The sequence below is a fragment of the Salvelinus fontinalis genome, chromosome 11 (genome assembly GCF_029448725.1).
Source record: "Salvelinus fontinalis isolate EN_2023a chromosome 11, ASM2944872v1, whole genome shotgun sequence".
NCBI lineage: Eukaryota > Metazoa > Chordata > Actinopteri > Salmoniformes > Salmonidae > Salvelinus > Salvelinus fontinalis.
In genome coordinates, this window is record NC_074675.1 from 466,918 (window position 1) to 479,740 (window position 12,823).

At 46.9% G+C, this 12,823-nt stretch overlaps 1 protein-coding gene across 1 annotated transcript in view; it reads left to right on the forward strand.

Annotated features, from left to right (window-relative positions):
* Window positions 1-12,823, forward strand: part of LOC129864859 (thyrotropin-releasing hormone-degrading ectoenzyme-like) — a gene marked incomplete in the record, with an annotated part of 320,531 nt that overhangs the window by 276,932 nt on the left and 30,776 nt on the right.

Consider the following 12,823-nt stretch of genomic DNA (forward strand, 5'->3'; position numbering starts at 1 on the left):
ATGCACAATGGAAATTCCTAAATTCCCTGTAAATAACCCCTGACAATAACAATGGAATATCCTAAATTCCCTATTAATAACCCCTGACTATAACAATGGAATATCCTAAATTCCCTATTAATAACCCCTGACTATAACAATGGAATATCCTAAATTCCCTATAAATAACCCCTGACTATAACAATGGAATATCCTAAATTCCCTGTTAATAACCCAAATAATATGAGTGGCAGAGTTCCTTTGAAGTTTCCCTATAATGTATCATACAGTCCTACTGTTCAGGATCTATCTATTGAAGGTCCCTGGCCTATTTCCTGTTCTTCCTATGACCCTCCTCTCTGAATCACTGAAAGATCTCTCAGAACATCACACAACAAACCAGCTGTAATAACACCTCAGTATTTATGCTGGCGTTGGCAAACTATGTCCAAAAACAAAAAGAGGAAAATATTCTACTACAAAGAGCTTCTCGGTGTAAATGTTTGATTAGAGAGGTGAAGAGGTGTCTCGGTGGAGTTGTACGATGTAATTGCACCCTACAGCAATGGGGAGGACGTCGATGATATCTGTTTAAATGTTAATTCTTTACATTTGGTTAAATCTACAGTCTGTTGTATGATGTCTCCTTTACGGTGGAGGGAACAGAAACTCTCCTTCCATCGTGTTGTATGATGTCTCCTTTACGGTGGAGGGAACAGAAACTCTCCTTCCATCGTGTTGTATGATGTCTCCTTTACGGTGGAGGGAACAGAAACTCTCCTTCCATCGTGTTGTATGATGTCTCCTTTACGGTGGAGGGAACAGAAACTCTCCTTCCATCGTGTTGTATGATGTCTCCTTTACGGTGGAGGGAACAGAAACTCTCCTTCCATCGTGTTGTATGATGTCTCCTTTACGGTGGAGGGAACAGAAACTCTCCTTCCATCGTGTTGTATGATGTCTCCTTTACGGTGGAGGGAACAGAAACTCTCCTTCCATCGTGTTGTATGATGTCTCCTTTACGGTGGAGGGAACAGAAACTCTCCTTCCATCATGTTGTATGATGTCTCCTTTACGGTGGAGGGAACAGAAACTACCCTTCCATCGTGTTGTATGATGTCTCCTTTACGGTGGAGAGAACAGAAACTCTCCTTCCATCGTGTTGTATGATGTCTCCTTTACGGTGGAGGGAACAGAAACTATACTTCCATCGTGTTGTATGATGTCTCCTTTACGGTGGAGAGAACAGAAACTATACTTCCATCGTGTTGTATGATGTCTCCTTTACGGTGGAGGGAACAGAAACTATACTTCCATCGTGTTGTATGATGTCTCCCTTACGGTGGAGGGAACAGAAACTACCCTTCCATCGTGTTGTATGATGTCTCCTTTACGGTGGAGGGAACAGAAACTATCCTTCCATCGTGTTGTATGATGTCTCCTTTACGGTGGAGAGAACAGAAACTCTCCTTCCATCGTGTTGTATGATGTCTCCTTTACGGTGGAGGGAACAGAAACTCTCCTTCCATCGTGTTGTATGATGTCTCCTTTACGGTGGAGGGAACAGAAACTCTCCTTCCATCGTGTTGTATGATGTCTCCTTTACGGTGGAGGGAACAGAAACTACCCTTCCATCGTGTTGTATGATATCTCCTTTACGGTGGAGGGAACAGAAACTCTCCTTCCATCGTGTTGTATGATGTCTCCTTTACGGTGGAGGGAACAGAAACTATCCTTCCATCGTGTTGTATGACGTCTCCTTTACGGTGGAGGGAACAGAAACTACCCTTCCATCGTGTTGTATGATGTCTCCTTTACGGTGGAGGGAACAGAAACTCTCCTTCCATCGTGTTGTATGATGTCTCCTTTACGGTGGAGGGAACAGAAACTATACGTCCATCGTGTTGTATGATGTCTCCTTTACGGTGGAGGGAACAGAAACTACCCTTCCATCGTGTTGTATGATGTCTCCTTTACGGTGGAGAGAACAGAAACTCTCCTTCCATCGTGTTGTATGATGTCTCCTTTACGGTGGAGGGAACAGAAACTCTCCTTCCATCGTGTTGTATGATGTCTCCTTTACGGTGGAGGGAACAGAAACTCTCCTTCCATCGTGTTGTATGATGTCTCCTTTACGGTGGAGGGAACAGAAACTACCCTTCCATCGTGTTGTATGATGTCTCCTTTACGGTGGAGGGAACAGAAACTCTCCTTCCATCGTGTTGTATGATGTCTCCTTTACGGTGGAGGGAACAGAAACTATCCTTCCATCGTGTTGTATGATGTCTCCTTTACGGTGGAGGGAACAGAAACTCTCCTTCCATCGTGTTGTATGATGTCTCCTTTACGGTGGAGGGAACAGAAACTATACGTCCATCGTGTTGTATGATGTCTCCTTTACGGTGGAGAGAACAGAAACTATACTTCCATCGTGTTGTATGACGTCTCCTTTACGGTGGAGGGAACAGAAACTATACTTCCATCGTGTTGTATGATGTCTCCTTTACGGTGGAGGGAACAGAAACTCTCCTTCCATCGTGTTGTATGATGTCTCCTTTACGGTGGAGGGAACAGAAACTCTCCTTCCATCGTGTTGTATGATGTCTCCTTTACGGTGGAGGGAACAGAAACTACCCTTCCATCGTGTTGTATGATGTCTCCTTTACGGTGGAGGGAACAGAAACTCTCCTTCCATCGTGTTGTATGATGTCTCCTTTACGGTGGAGGGAACAGAAACTACCCTTCCATCGTGTTGTATGATGTCTCCTTTACGGTGGAGGGAACAGAAACTCTCCTTCCATCGTGTTGTATGATGTCTCCTTTACGGTGGAGGGAACAGAAACTCTCCTTCCATCGTGTTGTATGATGTCTCCTTTACGGTGGAGGGAACAGAAACTCTCCTTCCATCGTGTTGTATGATGTCTCCTTTACGGTGGAGGGAACAGAAACTACCCTTCCATCGTGTTGTATGATGTCTCCTTTACGGTGGAGGGAACAGAAACTCTCCTTCCATCGTGTTGTATGATGTCTCCTTTACGGTGGAGGGAACAGAAACTCTCCTTCCATCGTGTTGTATGATGTCTCCTTTACGGTGGAGGGAACAGAAACTCTCCTTCCATCGTGTTGTATGATGTCTCCTTTACGGTGGAGGGAACAGAAACTCTCCTTCCATCGTGTTGTATGATGTCTCCTTTACGGTGGAGGGAACAGAAACTACCCTTCCATCGTGTTGTATGATGTCTCCTTTACGGTGGAGGGAACAGAAACTCTCCTTCCATCGTGTTGTATGATGTCTCCTTTACGGTGGAGGGAACAGAAACTCTCCTTCCATCGTGTTGTATGATGTCTCCTTTACGGTGGAGGGAACAGAAACTCTCCTTCCATCGTGTTGTATGATGTCTCCTTTACGGTGGAGGGAACAGAAACTCTCCTTCCATCGTGTTGTATGATGTCTCCTTTACGGTGGAGGGAACAGAAACTCTCCTTCCATCGTGTTGTATGATGTCTCCTTTACGGTGGAGGGAACAGAAACTATACGTCCATCGTGTTGTATGACGTCTCCTTTACGGTGGAGGGAACAGAAACTCTCCTTCCATCGTGTTGTATGATGTCTCCTTTACGGTGGAGGGAACAGAAACTCTCCTTCCATCGTGTTGTATGACGTCTCCTTTACGGTGGAGGGAACAGAAACTCTCCTTCCATCATGTTGTATGATGTCTCCTTTACGGTGGAGGGAACAGAAACTACCCTTCCATCGTGTTGTATGATGTCTCCTTTACGGTGGAGGGAACAGAAACTATACTTCCATCGTGTTGTATGATGTCTCCTTTACGGTGGAGGGAACAGAAACTCTCCTTCCATCGTGTTGTATGATGTCTCCTTTACGGTGGAGGGAACAGAAACTATACGTCCATCGTGTTGTATGATGTCTCCTTTACGGTGGAGGGAACAGAAACTCTCCTTCCATCGTGTTGTATGATGTCTCCTTTACGGTGGAGGGAACAGAAACTATCCTTCCATCGTGTTGTATGATGTCTCCTTTACGGTGGAGGGAACAGAAACTCTCCTTCCATCGTGTTGTATGATGTCTCCTTTACGGTGGAGGGAACAGAAACTCTCCTTCCATCGTGTTGTATGATGTCTCCTTTACGGTGGAGGGAACAGAAACTCTCCTTCCATCGTGTTGTATGATGTCTCCTTTACGGTGGAGGGAACAGAAACTATCCTTCCATCGTGTTGTATGACGTCTCCTTTACGGTGGAGGGAACAGAAACTATCCTTCCATCATGTTGTATGATGTCTCCTTTACGGTGGAGGGAACAGAAACTATACTTCCATCATGTAGCAGCATCTTCTTTGAGGCTTGATGTTGTGACCTGATACTCACCAATATTCAACCAGTTCCCATGGCGGTTGTAATCTGGTAATACAGCTTGGACTAACAAACCAGTCTTCCACTACCTTCAACCATCTCACCCCATCTGGCATTACTCATTAATACAGCCTGGACTAACAAACCAGTCTTCCACTACCTTCAACCATCTCACCCCATCTGGCATTACTCATTAATACAGCCTGGACTAACAAACCAGTCTTCCACTACCTTCAACCATCTCACCCCATCTGGCATTACTCATTAATACAGCTTGGACTAACAAACCAGTCTTCCACTACCTTCAACCATCTCACCCCATCTGGCATTACTCATTAATACAGCTTGGACTAACAAACCAGTCTTCCACTATCTTCAACCATCTAACCACATCTGGCATTACTCATTAATACAGCTTGGACTAACAAACCAGTCTTCCACTACCTTCAACCATCTAACCACATCTGGCATGGACACAACCACATATCAGCCCTGAGATTAGTACTGGACAGTGTGTTCAACATCCCATAATACTGTTGCTACGATCAGGTTCCTTCAGACCTGAGATTAGTACTGGACAGTGTGTTGAACATCCCATAATACTGTTGCTACGATCAGGTTCCTTCAGACCTGAGATTAGTACTGGACAGTGTGTTGAACATCCCATAATACTGTTGCTACAGTACGATCAGGTTCCTTCAGACCTGAGATTAGTACTGGACAGTGTGTTCAACATCCCATAATACTGTTGCTACGATCAGGCTCCTTTAGTTCAGTCGTATTATGTTTTCTTAGCAACAGCAGCCCAACCATCTAGTACTGCGCCTCACAGTGAGGATGGATATCCTTCTCTCTGCTCATTATAACAGGACATACATGCATTTCTCTCTCTGTCTCTCTGTCTCTCTGTCTCTCTCTCTCTCTCTCTCTCTCTCTCTCTCTCTCTCTCTCTCTCTCTCTCTCTCTCTCTCTCTCTCTCTCTCAATTCAATTCAATTCAATTCAAGGGGCTTTATTGGCATGGGAAACATGTGTTAACATTGCCAAAGCAAGTGAGGTAGATAATATACAAAAGTCAAATAAACAATAAAAATCTGTCTCTGTCTGTCTCTGTCTCTGTCTCTGTCTCTGTCTCTGTCTCTGTCTCTGTCTCTGTCTCTGTCTCTGTCTCTGTCTCTCTGTCTCTCTCTGTCTCTGTCTCTGTCTCTCTCTCTCTCTCTCTCTCTCTCTATCTCTCTCTCTCTCTCTCTCTCTCTCTCTCTGTCTCTGTCTCTCTCTCTCTGTCTCTCTCTCTCTCTCTCTCTCTCTCTCTCTCTCTCTCTCTCTCTCTCTCTCTCTCTCTGTCTCTCTCTGTCTCTGTCTCTGTCTCTGTCTCTCTCTCTCTCTATCTCTCTCTCTCTCTCTCTCTGTCTCTCTCTCTGTCTCTGTCTCTCTCTGTCTCTCTCTCTCTCTGTCTCTCTCTCTCTCTCTGTCTCTCTCTCTCTCTCTCTCTCTCTCTCTCTCTCTCTCTCTCTCTCTCTCTCTCTGTCTCTCTCTCTCTCTCTCAATTTCGTTTTCAATTTAAGGGTTTCCTTGGCATGGGGAAACGTGTTTACTTTGCCAAAGCAAGTGAGATTTGTTTTGTTTTCGAATTCTTTGTGGATCTGTGTGATCTGGGGGAAATATGTGTCTCTAATATGGTCATACATTTGGCAGGAGGTTAGGAAGTGCAGCTCGGTTTCCACCTTATTTTGTGGGCAGTGTGCACTTAGCCTGTCTTCTCTTGAGAGGCTGGTCTGCCGATGGCGGCCTTTCTCAATCGCAATGCTATGCTCACTGAGTCTGCCCTCTCCCCCCCCCCACACACAGTAAAATAGTGAGTGCATTGAGGCTGATAGCCCTCCTTACACCTGGTGAACATCTTAGATAAATCCCACGGCACCACCTGCTCAATGGGAGGGGAGGGACACGGGGAGCAGGAACATATTGTCAGAAACCATGTCATATTAATCAGAACAGAAACCATGTTATATTAATCAGAACAGAAACCATGTTAGATTAATCAGAACAGAAACCATGTTAGATTAATCAGAACAGAAACCATGTTAGATTAATCAGAACAGAAACCATGTTAGATTAATCAGAACAGAAGCCATGTTAGATTAATCAGAACAGAAACCATGTTATATTAACCAGAACAGAAACCATGTTATATTAACCAGAACAGAAACCATGTTAGATTAATCAGAACAGAAACCATGTTAGATTAACCAGAACAGAAACCATGTTAGATTAATCAGAACAGAAACCATGTTAGATTAATCAGAACAGAAGTCATTATACAATCCAAACTAAAGGAGGATGTTTCTGGAGGAGAGCACCATGCCAACAGGCCAGGAGGGATGAAACAACACTGAGGTCAGCTGTTACTGGTGTTACAGGATCTGGAGGAACCACGGAAACATAGAGAGGTAGTCGCTGTGAGGATCAAACCATCATCAAGTCCAAGAATAGAGACGGTATTTTAATATCAAATTCATAGTGATTATTTGGGCTGGTAGAATGGATGTCTTTCTCTCTCTCCCTTTCTTTACTCCCTCCATCCCCTGTGCTTTATTAGTGGGGTCTCTCTCTCTCTCTCTCTCTAGTTTATCTCTCACGTTTGCGTGCATAATAAAAGCCTGTAGACAGAGAGAGATGGCTGACTGGCTGTGAGGAGAATATTCTAGATGTGAGTGGAGGAGTCACACCGTCGTTGACATCCTGACCTCAATTATCTCCGTCACTATGAGCTTAGGATCTTTGCTCCACCGCTGTACTGTAGGGCTGCCTCTATACTGGGGTTGTGTGGGTATGTACTGTAGGGCTGCCTCTATACTGGGGTTGTGTGGGTATGTACCTTAGGGCTGCCTCTATACTGGGGCTGTGTGGGTATGTACTGTAGGGCTGCCTCTATACTGGGGTTGTGTGGGTATGTATTGTAGGGCTGCCTCTATACTGGGGTTGTGTGGGTATGTACTGTAGGGCTGCCTCTATACTGGGGTTGTGTGGGTATGTACTGTAGGGCTGCCTCTATACTGGGGTTGTGTGGGTATGTACTGTAGGGCTGCCTCTATACTGGGGTTGTGTGGGTATGTACAGTAGGGCTGCCTCTATACTGGGGTTGTGTGGGTATGTACTGTAGGCCTGCCTCTATACTGGGGTTGTGTGGGTATGTACCTTAGGGCTGCCTCTATACTGGGGTTGTGTGGGTATGTACTGTAGGACTGCCTCTATACTGGGGTTGTGTGGGTATGTACAGTAGGGCTGCCTCTATACTGGGGTTGTGTGGGTATGTACTGTAGGACTGCCTCTATACTGGGGTTGTGTGGGTATGTACCTTAGGGCTGCCTCTATACTGGGGTTGTGTGGGTATGTACAGTAGGGCTGCCTCTATACTGGGGTTGTGTGGGTATGTACTGTAGGGCTGCCTCTATACTGGGGTTGTGTGGGTATGTACCTTAGGGCTGCCTCTATACTGGGGTTGTGTGGGTATGTACAGTAGGGCTGCCTCTATACTGGGGTTGTGTGGGTATGTACTGTAGGGCTGCCTCTATACTGGGGTTGTGTGTGTATATACTGTAGGCCTGCCTCTATACTGGGGTTGTGTGGGTATGTACAGTAGGGCTGCCTCTATACTGGGGTTGTGTGGGTATGTACTGTAGGGCTGCCTCTATACTGGGGTTGTGTGGGTATGTACTGTAGGGCTGCCTCTATACTGGGGTTGTGTGGGTATGTACTGTAGGGCTGCCTCTATACAGGGGTTGTGTGGGTATGTACTGTAGGGCTGCCTCTATACTGGGGTTGTGTGGGTATGTACAGTAGGGCTGCCTCTATACTGGGGTTGTGTGGGTATGTACTGTAGGGCTGCCTCTATACTGGGGTTGTGTGGGTATGTACTGTAGGGCTGCCTCTATACTGGGGCTGTGTGGGTATGTACTGTAGGCCTGCCTCTATACTGGGGTTGTGTGGGTATGTACTGTAGGGCTGCCTCTATACTGGGGTTGTGTGGGTATGTACTGTAGGACTGCCTCTATACTGGGGTTGTGTGGGTATGTACCTTAGGGCTGCCTCTATACTGGGGTTGTGTGGGTATGTACCTTAGGGCTGCCTCTATACTGGGGTTGTGTGGGTATGTACAGTAGGGCTGCCTCTATACTGGGGTTGTGTGGGTATGTACTGTAGGGCTGCCTCTATACTGGGGTTGTGTGGGTATGTACAGTAGGGCTGCCTCTATACTGGGGTTGTGTGGGTATGTACTGTAGGGCTGCCTCTATACTGGGGTTGTGTGGGTATGTACTGTAGGGCTGCCTCTATACTGGGGCTGTGTGGGTATGTACTGTAGGCCTGCCTCTATACTGGGGTTGTGTGGGTATGTACTGTAGGGCTGCCTCTATACTGGGGTTGTGTGGGTATGTACTGTAGGGCTGCCTCTATACTGGGGTTGTGTGGGTATGTACTGTAGGGCTGCCTCTATTCTGGGGTTGTGTGGGTATGTACTGTAGGGCTGCCTCTATTCTGGGGTTGTGTGGGTATGTACTGTAGGGCTGCCTCTATACTGGGGTTGTGTGTGTATGTACTGTAGGGCTGCCTCTATACTGGGGTTGTGTGTGTATGTACTGTAGGCCTGCCTCTATACTGGGGTTGTGTGGGTATGTACTGTAGGACTGCCTCTATACTGGGGTTGTGTGGGTATGTACTGTAGGGCTGCCTCTATACTGGGGTTGTGTGTGTATGTACTGTAGGCCTGCCTCTATACTGGGGTTGTGTGGGTATGTACTGTAGGACTGCCTCTATACTGGGGTTGTGTGGGTATGTACTGTAGGGCTGCCTCTATTCTGGGGTTGTGTGGGTATGTACAGTATGTATGTGTGTGTGCATGTTTTCACGTGTGTGTGTGTGTGTGTGTGTGTGTGTGTGTGTGTGCATGTGCACGCATTTGTGTGTGTGTGTGTGTGTTTGTGTGTGCGTGTGTGTGCATATGCACGCATTTGCATGTGTGTGTGTTTGTGTTTGTAACGTCAATTCAACGTGACGTGCAAACAACGTTGATTCAACCAGTGTGTATTTACACCGGGACCTCTACCTCTCTCTCTCTCTTTCTTTCTTTCTTTCTCTCACTCTCTAGATACTCTCTGCAGATCCCTCCTCTTAGTGTGGGAGACAGACAGGCAGACAGGCAGGCAGACAGACAGACAGACAGACAGACAGACAGGCAGACAGGCAGACAGGCAGACAGACAGACAGACAGACAGACAGACAGACAGACAGACAGACAGACAGACAGTGTCTGAGTCTGCCTCTGGCTGCTTTGTGGATCTGTATTGTGTTTTGAACACAGATGAAATGGTCAGATACTTCTTAAATTCAATTTCATAACATTATTACAGCTTTAATAGGTTGTGGAAGGCACCAAATAAAATGTGAAGGAAGTTGTTTTTCAGTCACTCGCACTTTCCCTCCTCCTTCTCTCTCTCTCTCTCTCTCTCTCTCTCTCTCTCTCTCTCTCTCTCTCTCTCTCTCTCTCTCTCTCTTTCTGTCTTTCTCTCTCTCTCTCTCTTTCTCTCTCTCCTCTCTCTCTCTTTCGTCTTTATCTATCTCTTCCTCTCTTCTCTCTCTTCCTCTCTTTCTCTCTCCCTCTCTCTCTCTCTCTCTCTCTCTTCCTCTCTTCAGTCTCTCTCCGGTTAGTAAACATGAAAGTGAGGGAAACAGACCATCTTGTTCTTCTTTCATGTTTCTAATGTAAATTCATTTCATCCTCTAAGGCCATTATACAGAGAAAGCAATCTACCCTCTTCATATCCTTCCTGGGTTAGCAATTTAAACATGCTGCGTCATGGAATAATTAGTTAGGAGTATTCCAAATTTGGTTGTAATATCTGATTAAAAAATATTGCAGGCTTTACCTTGTCAGTGTGTTGTGTTGTTATGTGGAAGTATTAGATCAAGAGAATGTAATAACGATACAAATGAATTGGATTTGGAGTCGTCCCTGTGGAATTACAACACACTCAATGTCCCTGTGGAACTACAACAGGCTCTACGTCCCTGTGGAACTACAACAGGCTCAACGTCCCTGTGGAACTACAACAGGCTCTATGTCCCTGTGGAACTACAACAGGCTCTACGTCCCCGTGGAACTACAACAGGCTCAACGTCCCTGTGGAACTACAACAGGCTCTACGTCCCTGTGGAACTATAACAGGCTCAACGTCCCTGTGGAACTACAACAGGCTCAACTTCCCTGTGGAACTACAACAGGCTCAACGTCCCTGTGGAACTACAACAGGCTCAACGTCCCTGTGGAACTACAACAGGCTCAACGTCCCTGTGGAACTACAACAGGCTCTACGTCCCTGTGGAACTACAACAGGCTCAACGTCCCTGTGGAACTACAACAGGCTCAACGTCCCTGTGGAACTACAACAGGCTCAACGTCCCTGTGGAACTACAACAGGCTCAACGTCCCTGTGGAACTACAACAGGCTCTACGTCCCTGTGGAACTATAACAGGCTCTACCCCTGTGGAACTACAACAGGCTCTATGTTCCTGTGGAACTACAACAGGCTCAACGTCCCTGTGGAACTACAACAGGCTCTACATCCCTGTGGAATTACAACAGGCTCTACGTCCCTGTGGAACTACAACAGGCTCAACGTCCCTGTGGAACTACAACAGGCTCAACGTCCCTGTGGAATTACAACAGGCTCAACGTCCCTGTGGAACTATAACAGGCTCAACGTCCCTGTGGAACTATAACAGGCTCTACGTCCCTGTGGAACTATAACAGGCTCAACGTCCCTGTGGAACTATAACAGGCTTAACGTCCCTGTGGAACTATAACAGGCTCTACGTCCCTGTTGAACTACAACAGGCTCTACGTCCCTGTGGAACTACAACAGGCTCAACGTCCCTGTGGAACTATAACAGGCTTAACGTCCCTGTGGAACTACAACAGGCTCAACGTCCCTGTGGAACTACAACAGGCTCTACGTCCCTGTGGAACTACAACAGGCTCTACGTCCCTGTGGAACTACAACAGGCTCAACGTCCCTGTGGAACTACAACAGGCTCAACGTCCCTGTGGAACTACAACAGGCTCAACGTCCCTGTGGAACTACAACAGGCTCAACGTCCCTGTGGAACTACAACAGGCTCAACGTCCCTGTGGAACTACAACAGGCTCTACGTCCCTGTGGAACTACAACAGGCTCTACGTCCCTGTGGAACTATAACAGGCTCAACGTCCCTGTGGAACTACAACAGGCTCAACGTCCCTGTGGAATTACAACAGGCTCTACGTCCCTGTGGAACTATAGCAGGCTCTACGTCCCTGTGGAACTACAACAGGCCCAACGTCCCTGTGGAACTACAACAGGCTCAACGTCCCTGTGGAACTATAACAGGCTCTACATCCCTGTGGAACTACAACAGGCTCAACGTCCCTGTGGAATTACAACAGGCTCTACGTCCCTGTGGAACTATAACAGGCTCAACGTCCCTGTGGAACTACAACAGGCTCTACGTCCCTGTGGAACTACAACACGCTCTACGTCCCTTGGTGTCTAGTTGGTATTGATTTGGAGTCGTCCCTGTGGAACTAAACTCAGCAAAAAAAGAAACGTCCTTTCACTGTCAACAGAGTTTATTTTCAGCAAACTTAACATGTGTAAATATTTGTATGAACATAACAAGATTCAACAACTGAGACATAAACTGAACAAGTTCCACAGACATGTGACTAACAGAAATTGAATAATATGTCCCTGAACAAAGGGGGGGGGGGGTCAAAATCAAACAGTCAGTATCTGGTGTGGCCACCAGCTGCATTAAGTACTGCAGTGCATCTCCTCATGGACTGCACCAGATGTGCCAGTTCTTGCTATGAGATGTTACCCCACTCTTCCACCAAGGCACCTGAAAGTTCCCGGACATTTCTGGGGGGAATGGCCCTAGCCTCACCCTCCGATCCAACAGGTCCCAGATGTGCTCAATGGGATTGAGATCCGGTTTCCTTGCTGGCCATGGCAGAACACTGACATTTCTGTCTTGCAGGAAATCACGCACAGAACGAGCAGTATGGCTGGTGGCATTGTCATGCTGGAGGGTCGTGTCAGGATGAGCCTACAGGAAGAGTACGACATGAGGGAGGAGGATATCTTCCCTGTAACGCACAGCTTGGAGATTGCCTGCAATGACAACAAGCTCAGTCCGATGATGCTGTGACACACCGCCCCAGACTATGACGGACCCTCCACCTCCAAATCGGTCCCGCTCCAGAGTACAGGCCTTGGTCCAGCCTCTCTCAGCCTATTGCGGACAGTCTGAGCATTGATGGAGGGATTGTGCGTTCCTGGTGTAACTCGGGCAGTTGTTGTTGCCATCCTGTACCTGTCCCGCAGGTGTGATGTTCAGATGTACCGATCCTGTGCAGGTGTTGTTACACGTGGTCTG